General features: G+C 41.1%; 1 pseudogene; it reads left to right on the forward strand.

Moving 5' to 3' along the window:
* Window positions 1-5,281: 5,281 nt before the first annotated feature.
* Window positions 5,282-6,226, forward strand: LOC143664664 (putative olfactory receptor 2W6 pseudogene; annotated as a pseudogene).
* Window positions 6,227-9,917: the final 3,691 nt, after the last annotated feature.

Genomic DNA, 9,917 nt, shown 5'->3' on the forward strand with positions numbered 1-9,917 from the left:
CATTTTAACAGAACAATTTAGTGACATTTAATACATTCATGATGTTTTATAACCATCACCTCAATTCAATTTTAAAACATTTTCATCACTCCAAAAGTTAATTCCACACCCATTAAGCAAATACTACCCACTCTCCCCTGCCCCCAGCACCTGAAGCCACCCATCTGCTTTCTGTCTTTATGGATTGCCTATTCTGGACATTTTGTATAAATGGAATCATTCAATATGCGTACTTAGCATAATGTTTTTTTTCAGGTTCATACACATCATAGTAAGATAATATTCCATTGTGTGTTCATAACATAATTTATTTCTTTGATCAAAAAAAGTGTGAACAGTTGGGATCTGAAAAAAGTGGAATATATTCTGTTTTCTGTTACTTCTTAAATAATTCTGACTCAGCTGAATGCAAGTGGTAATGCTAATGCCTGCGTAAAATGTTAGTAAAATATTGTAACCAGATTATTTTTGCTGGCCATATGGAAGACTGGCATTCCCATCTAGTTCCTCCACTAAGGAGATCTCCAGCAGGAGATGAGACAAGACAGCCTTGGTTTCTGTGAAGACACATGAGCAGCTAATATGGGGGAGGAGACATGAACAACAGACCTGCCTGTACTAGGCTGTACTGGCTGAGTAACAGCCTCCTTAGTTTTCACCTTGAGAGTAGGGAGGTCACAAAGGACTGGGTGGGATAGAAAGAAAAAGCAAAGTTTCCTTGATTTCTCAACCTGGCAATCATTGGCAGACCCAAGAGTTTCCTATGTCTGCATTCCATTTCCCCATTCTTTCTCACATTGGAGGGTGAGAATTTGTGACACTAGAGCTAATTCTTTTGGGTCCCTTGGTTCCCCACAATTTCATGGTTTTAACTTTATGAGTCTTCAGCATAAATGAAGAAATTGGTCCATTTCCTTCCTTCGTTCCTTCGTTCCTTCCTTCGTTCCTTCCTTCGTTCCTTCCTTCCTTCGTTCCTTCCTTCGTTCCTTCCTTCCTTCCTTCCTTCCTTCCTTCCTTCCTTCCTTCCTTCCTCCCTCCCTCCCTCCCTCCATTCCCTTTTTTTGTATGCTGTGTGGTGGGCTCACATTTAATTCTTTTCCCATATGAGTATCCTATTATTGCAGCATGATTTGTTCATTTTTTTGTTGTTGCTTTTGTTTTTATTGGTTTCTTTGTTTGGAAAGTGCCTGGGCCAGGATTCGAACCCGGGTCTCCTGCATGGCAGGCAAGAATTCTACCACTGAACTACCCTTGTGCCCCACCATTTTCATTTTTATATAAAGTCCAGAAATTGATTCTCCCTTCAAGAAAGCATGAGTCCCATCTTTGGAATTTCCCTAATCCCACCCTGATGAGGACTCTTCATATTGGGGCTTGGGGACCATGGTGAGAACACCTTTCCCTGAGGTTTACCTCAGTAAACAAACTGATGTCAGTTTTCCTCAGCTTGCCAGGCTATTCTGAATTCCCTGGGTGATAGGCTTATTTTCCTGTCCCCTTAGAATATACTACCGAAACAACACTATATTCATCAAGTTCTGAGAACTAAGTGTTTTCTCTGTTTCCCTGGGGATGGCTTGCAATCTTCTTCATTATGGAGTACCTGTATACATGGCTGTGGAATAAAGCAAGTCAATTTGCAATGTGGTGCCATGCCTCTCCTCTCACTCAGCCACAGATGGGATGCCGCCTCTGGGTAATCCTGATAGCTTCTACCCACAGTTAATTATTTCTGTTTCAAGTTCTGCCACTTAGTTTCATTTCCCTTGATTTCAATGAGGCACAAATTATCTTTGTGCTCAATCCTCCATCAGAGTTTTCATTGGAATTTCCTTTGCAAGATTCAGAAACTAAAATGGAGCAGAATTAGGTGTCTTGTCACTGAGAAAACTCCTAGGAAGTTGATATCTGGAGCTGAAGTAAGGAGAGCTGACAGAATCTTAGCTCATCTACTCTCTGAGAAGTACAAGGGTGAGGGTCATGCCACCAGCTTTGCCATGGAGTTAGTCTGACTTCTATATCTTTAGTCCCTTGTGTGTGTCTGGGTATATAATAATTTTTGTGATACTTCCTTTTCGTATTTGTTAGAGGATCAGAGTAAGGGTTTCCCAATTCTAGCTCCCACTTTGATACTGCATTTTGGAATGGAACCACTGCATGCCTTTTAGAAACAACCCAGAGCACCAAATGCTAATAAAGTGGAACTTAAGCAAGTAGATTGTGTTCTACCTGCTTCCCTGTTCCTAGCTGGGCCAATCCAAGCGGCATCCCTAGTCATCATCCCTGGCCCTGGATTCACTCTCATTACATGCTCATTAGTCAATTTGTAAAGCAAACTTCTGTGCTCTGTTTCGAGAAGGTGATAAATCAGTTAATACAAGCCGCCCTTGGCAATGCTGCAAAGGATCACAACTTTCTCCCTGGAAATTTGTCATAATGATGGATTAAGACAAAAAAGATAGGAGCAAAGTGAAAAGGAACTTGTAGCCCTCAGGTAGGTCTGTGTTTATGGAACTTGCTCTGATATTAAGCTGTCATGCACAAGCACTGGCTATTCTTTTGCCCTCTCTACCATTGCTGGTGCTCGTCTCTAACATGGAGATCATAATGCTTGGTCTGCCCACCTCGCAGCGCTGTTGTGAGAATGGTCTGAAACCATACATACAAACTCTGTGTGAAATATTTATAGTATTGTAAATGTGGGAGGGGTAATCATTCTTTAGGATGCCCTGTGTACCTGAGCTGGACAAAAATAGCTCTGTTAGATGGCATTGGTAAATCTTATTCAGTTAGCATCAAGTTTTTCAGCTTGTTCTGATTTATGGATTTGTGCAGGTTTGAGAACAACCTTTGTTCAGAAAATCAAGCTGAATGCATTAATGCAATTTTATTTCTTTACGACAAATTTTTCAAAATTATTGTGCATTTTTAGTGTTATGTGGTAGTTAAACTACTACAGGTGTTAAAACATCTTCAGCAGTTTTATCCTGCGTAATTTCATGATTCTGAACTAAAGATATGTATAAGAAGATATGATAAAACAGTCAATGGTTTACACTTGAAATGCCTGTTGACTAAAATGGAGATGTGTCATCTCTGGTTAATAGACATAAGGTTGAGCATTGGAACATCTTGGAATAAGATAATAAAACATTGGAAAACCATCCATTTTAAATAGACAACTAATGATGCATTTGCAATTTTGGCTAAAGAGTCAGGATCTATTTATGGACAATTTTTGCAGCTTCTCATGACCATTCATGGGAGTCTCTGTAGATCTCTGAATATTGGTGAAAGTGTAATGGGCCTAAGTATATGGGAGTGTAGGTAATTCCACATAATCACTACCATTAAAGTGTGTATGGGGACGTCTCCCTGGCAAGTACTCCCCCTTTTGTGACTCCTCTGATGGCCCTGTGTCTGGAGTCCCACCTATAACTCCACCTGGATAAAATTTCTAACTTCTCCACTGTCAGGCATGGCAGGTTGTGATAGTAACCACATGGAGACACACATCTTGCAAGAACCTTTCCATCCTCTTGTTCCTACTGCTTATCTCTTGTGAATTGCCCAGATGTTATTTGCTATTACCACAGCTGATACAAACTTAGGTGGGCATTTCCATTATATAAAAGCATCCCCATCAAAGCCCTTGTCTTGGACTTTGCAAGTATGGAGACTGTGCAGAGCTGAAAGGGCTCAGGGGGATATGTATGCAAGGCCATCAGTCATTGATGGAAGCGAGATGGAGACTCGGAGGATATCCAGCCTCCTTTCCATTTTGCACAAATTAAAACCGGAATATAGAGAGATAAACTGGATCTCAAGCTACATAGACTTTAATTGTCAAACCTATTTCTTTAAAACATAGAACCAATCATATATTTCTTCTAAGGTCAAAGTTATTGAATTTCAGGATTACCTATGCATCACCAATAAATTTGTTCATACATGCCTTTGCGTATTAGATTTCTTGTAATATATTTTGCTCAATCTTACACATGTGAAATTCTTACTTCATATTTGAAAAACAACAAAAGACAATTCTCACACCCAACCCCCAGGGTCAAACCCTCTACGGGGGATTCCCTTATCAACTGGAGAAAATTTGCAAAATTCCCCGCCTTTTAACATATTATTTTTTCTTTGTTTTTTTTGTATGCTGTATGGCAGGTCACATTTCATTATTTTTCCATGTGAGTATCCTGTTATTGCAGCACCATTTGTTGAATTTTTGTTTGCTTTTTTGGGAAGTGCATGGACAGGGACTCAAACCCGGGTCTCCCACATGGCAGGTAAGAATTCTACCACTGAACCACCCTTGCATCCCCAACATATCCTTTTTAAAAGCATCTTTTCTTTCTCCTTCTTTGTCATTATTTACATTCATTATTCACTATGGAGGGCTGCTCCACAGTTCATTCATCCTCTATCTTTCAGAGGCCACAGGCACACTGCTTTGCATACAAAAGGCGTCAATAATGGTGTGTTGGTTTGAAAGGAAGTATGCCCCCTAAGAAAAGCCATGTTTTAATATGGATCCCATTTCTTAAAGGTAGAATAGTCTCTATTCAATGCTGTGTATTTGGGACTGTGATGGGATCATCTCCCTGGTTGATGAGATTTAGTTAAGAACAGTTGTTAAACTGGATTAGGGGATGACATGTCTCCACCCATCTGAGTGGGTCTTGATTAGTTTCTGAAGTCCTATAAAAGAGGAAACATTTCGGAGATTCAGAGAGAGCAACACTACAAAGCAGAGAGTCCACCAGCCAGCGACCTTTGGAGATGAAGAAGGAAGATGCCTCCCGGGGAGCTTCATGAAACAGGAAGCCAGGAGAGAAAGCTAGCGGATGACGCCGTGTTTGCCATGTGCCCTTCCAGCTCAGAGAGAAGCCCTGACTGTGTTCGCCTTGTGCCTTCTCACTTGAGAGAGAAACCCTGAATTTCATCGGCCTTCTTGAACCAAGGTATCTTTCCCTAGATGCCTTTGATTGGACATTTCTTTAGACTTGTTTTAATCGGGACATTTTCTCGGCCTTAGAACTGTAAACTAGCAACTCATTAAATTCCCCTTTTTAAAAGTCATTCTGTTTCTGGTATATTGCATTCCAGCAGCTAGCAAACTAGAACAAATGGTTTGTGAAAGAAAGTAATGAAAGGGTAAATGGTTTTTTAACGTCACAGACATGTAAACAGAAATTGGAGAGCACTGGATATGCTTCATTTTGCTTGCTTACCCAATGTCTCTTTTGTTTCTCTATAGTCCTTGGTGATGATTATGGGAAGGGATAATGACAGCTACCTATAGGCATTTATCCTGGTGGGTTTTTCTGATCGGCCCCACCTGGAGATAATTCTTTTTGCTTTCATCTTGGTCTTCTACATCATGACACTGGTGGGCAACTCTGCGATCATCCTCTTGTCAATCACGGATGCCAGGCTCCACACACCCATGTACTTCTTTCTCGGGAACCTCTCTTTTTTGGACCTCTGCTTTACAACCAGCATTGTTCCCCAGCTTCTATGGAATCTTTGGGGTCCAGAGAAGTCTATCACCTATCATGGATGTGTGGCTCAACTCTACATCTACATGGTGTTGGGTTCAACTGAGTGTGTCCTCCTGGCCGTCATGTCCTATGACCACTATGTGGCCGTCTGCCGGCCCCTTCACTACACAGTGGTCATGCACCCACGTCTTTGCCTTCAGTTGATGGCTGTGTCCTGGTGCTGCGGTTTCCTAAACTCCTTTGTCATGTGTCCCCAGACGATGCATCTCTCCTGTTGTGGACATCACAGGGTGGACCATTTTCTCTGTGAGATGCCCGCTCTCATTGCCATATCTTCCAAAGACACCACATTGGTGGAAGCTTTTGCCTTTGCCTTGGGGGTTGCCCTTCTCCTGGTACCCCTCTCTCTCATCCTTATCTCCTATGGCATGATTGCTGCTGCTGTGTTGAGGGTCAAGTCAGCAGCAGGATGCAAAAAGGCTTTCAACACTTGTTCTTCTCACCTAATGGTGGTCTCCCTCTTCTATGGAACCATCATCTACATGTACTTGCAGCCAGCCAACAGCTACTCTCAAGATCAGGGCAAGTTTCTCACTCTCTTCCACACCATTGTCACTCCCAGTATCAATCCCCTCATCTACACACTGAGGAACAAGGACGTGAAACGGGCAATGCAAAAGCTTCTGAGGAGGGAGAGAGGAGTGGAGGGAACCTAAAATAAGGGAACACTGGGATAATAGAGATGATTTCCTGAGGTTGTGTATGTCAATATACATATTGTATATGCATATATATACATATTGTACGTACATATTGTATATGTCAATATACATATACAATATACACATATTGTATACGTCAATAACTGGAAAGAGTGAACCCAGACCAACACAATGCTTTTGAGTATGACCTCATCTTCTGCCGTTTGGATGTGAATTGCCTTCCTTAAATATCATCTTTAGGGTTTCACTGCTTTACTTTGCATTTTGCCCACATTTGGGCTATTTCCATAATGGCAGAACACTGTAGAACTAGATCAAAGCACACAAAGCCATTGCGAATTCGGAAGGCAATTTTACCAAATGTCAAATAAAAAGTGAGGCAACACAGGTTGTCTCCTCTCAAAATTCCTTTATGATTGTAGTTGTTTCCCTGAGAGGGATGAGTTAACATCAGTAAAATCATAGCACCCTGTCCTAGACGTAGATTGGTTCTCTGTGGATGAGGAGTGTTTTTTGAGTTATTTTTTTTAAGGAAGGAAAAAAAGAAGGAAGAATTTGCTCAGAGTCATTTGCCCACTCTACTGAATTTGCTCAGAATCATTTGCCCACTCTACTTGACCCTTTTAGCCCAAAAGTTTACAAGATGGCTGGCTAGATTTAGAAGTACAAGCCTTTGGAAAGAAAAAAACAAATGACATTCATTGAGATGGAATTAACTTTTGTCTCCTTAACATATTACTTTAACCAGCTGTAAATATTCCTATTCAAGGAGAGCTGTCCATTATTCAGATTAATTAACCCACCCCCCAAAACACTTTGGTAGACAATCTTATAAAATCAATGTATTTTGGAATTAGAAGTTCCTAAGAGAAACATTTCTAAAACTTGGTGTGTCGGTCTGAATCTGTGGTGGACCCCAGAAAAGCCATGCCTTTTGATCCTTATTCAGTATTGCTGGGTAGGAGCATTTTGATTGTTTCCATGAGGATGTGACCCACCCGGTTGTGGGTGGTAAGTTTTGATTAGATGATTTCCATGGAGGTGTGTCTCCACCCACTGAAGGTGGAGTTGCTTGCTGGAATCCTTTAAAAGAGGAAACATTCTGGAGAGAGTCCCTTTTGGTAGAGCCACGTGAAAGCCAGCAGATGCCACCATGTTCACCATGTGCCCTTCCAGCTGAGAGAGAAACATTGAACGTCGTCAGCTTTCTTGAACCAAGGTATCTTTCCCTGGATTCCTTAAATTGGACATTTATATAGACTTGTTTTTATTGGGACATTATCTCGGCCTTAGAACTGTAAACTAGCAACTTATTAAATTCCCTTTTTAAAAGCCATTTCCATTCTGGTATATTGCATTCTGGCAGCTAGCAAACTAGAACACTTGGTTGTATATCAGAATCCCTTGCTGTCAGGAGAGACAGCACATGCTGGGATGTGGAGACTGATGATTGCAGGCGGGAAGTTTATTGAGAAGTTCTCTCAGCAGAAGGGGTCTGAAGAGTAGACTTCAGCCCACCTCTGGGAGAGTTGTACAGCATTATATACACTGTCTTATGTGGGACAAGGAGGGGTTAGTATTGCTTGTGGGCTATTTTATGATTTGTGGGGAATTAGGGTACGGAGAAATGGCATTTTTGGATAGGTAGTGGGGCTTGGTTACAGGTGAGAGGTTCAAAGGCCAATAAGGAGCCCTTGGGCGTCTTTGCTGTCCTTGGGAGGAATTGGGACTGCTCCAGCACACAGGCTGTGGTTTCTCCATCAATTACGCTGGCCGTGGATGAGGGTTGTTGTTACGGGGAGATAAGCTGCAGCTCCTTGCCAGCCTTGTGAGGGGGAATATTTGACACTTAAGGTACAGATTTTCAAGAACTTCTTTGTCCTCTCAAACCAGAATCTCCAGGTGGAGTCCACACATCTTTGTTTTACAAAAACTTTCTAGGTGTTATTGATGATAATAGTCTTTGGAAATCATTGTCTTAGATATCTCTAAACCCAATTCCGCACATCATTCAAGTAACCTCCCACAGATTGTAGGGCCAACTTTACTGGATTTGAGGGATGCTATTGATCAAGCATGAGAGATGATATTATTCATGTCTGGGTTTGGAACTTATTTATCATCCCATTAGTTAGCTCTTGGAGCCAAGCATTTTCATCTATAAAATGGGGATAATCTTTATTTTTCAGGTTGTAGCAGAGGTTAAATGAGGTAAGGTAAGTAAGAAAAGATTTGTTCAAAGATTTCAGCTAGAACATGAGACTGCAGATTCTGACAATATGTAAAAGTATTTTTGAAAAGCAGAAAGAAAAGAAAAAATATATAGAAATACATATTTCAGTCTTAAACAGAGTTTGTTTCTGGCAGTAGCAGGCAGAGTAGAATTGACTGCAAATGGTCCTAAGTCTTGGGTACAAAGACACTAGAAAAGTAAAACTTCACTGGAGGAATATTCACCTGGGATCAGCAGATAAACCATGTTTGCATTTGCCTTGAAATGCACTGTGATCTGGGGTCTTGCATCCACCCTTTCAGGGTAACCCTTTGGACCTCCTTGGTACCCCATAGTTGAGTAGACGTGAAGATGCTGACTCACTTCACCAACTTCAGAAGAGAACAGTATACTGGACCAGAATGACAATGCACTTCTTAACAATGAGAGAAAAGTATCTTTCAATTGTGTCTTTCTTTCTTGCTGCTGATTTAATCCTTTTTGGGAAGATACATGGGGAAGCACTCCTCCAGTTTCTAGTTTCAGTACCATTCATATATATTTATAGAAGCCTTTACCCCAAAGCTCTATGACAAACTGTCTCTAAAGGTGCAAACGTGCTTTCTTTTGAGGTGATTGGCATTACAAGGGTATTTATGATAATGATCATATACAACCCATATTTCTGAAAATTTAATAACATTTCAGCTAATAAGGTCATAACAATAACAGGTAGAATTTATTGAACGCTTAGTATGGCACTGTGCTCACCCCTTTACATATTATAATTCTCTATAATAACTCTGAGAAGTAAACACTAGTAACATTCTTCAGCTAATAAAAGTGAGGCTAAGGAGGTGTGTTATAGAGGCTGAATTTCCTATTGCTTGGACTGCTGCTGACAAACTCTTCTGAGTCAGGTCCCAGAGACTGAAGTCTAAGAGCATGAGATGGAAGAAGGATAGAAGATAGTGAGGCAGATGTGTGTCCATTGATAGGACTCCATTTATTAACTTCTTGGACTGAAACACTCAAATAATTTTGTCCATTCATTTTTAAGACAATAAACTAAGAAAATTTCTGCCAAAATCCTTTGTAGCAGAATATGAGAAACCAAATGCCAGCCAGTGTTGGCGTAGAGGTTATGTCTATTTCTGCGGGGTGAGGCAGTGCTGGTTTTTTCCAGAACCAGGTGCAGTGGGTGGGAGTGAGTAAGAGAAGGGGGAGCGGCGAGTCTGTGCTGTCCTCAGTCCTCTTGTCTCCCCCTCTGCCAATCAGTCTTACCAGGCCCCAAATGACATGACTTTCTTCGCCTTCACAACTCCTTCCCTGATGAGGCAAACCCATATTAATCTTGCTCTCAAGACGTGTGAATAAGGGTCCCTGGAAATTAGTCTCCAAGATTTAATTTTAAATACAAAAACATAGTGGCTATTTCTAAGGCAGGCATGTAACCAAAACCTGGGTATCTAC

This window comes from Tamandua tetradactyla, chromosome 20, assembly GCF_023851605.1.
Source record: "Tamandua tetradactyla isolate mTamTet1 chromosome 20, mTamTet1.pri, whole genome shotgun sequence".
Classification (NCBI taxonomy): Eukaryota; Metazoa; Chordata; class Mammalia; order Pilosa; family Myrmecophagidae; genus Tamandua; species Tamandua tetradactyla.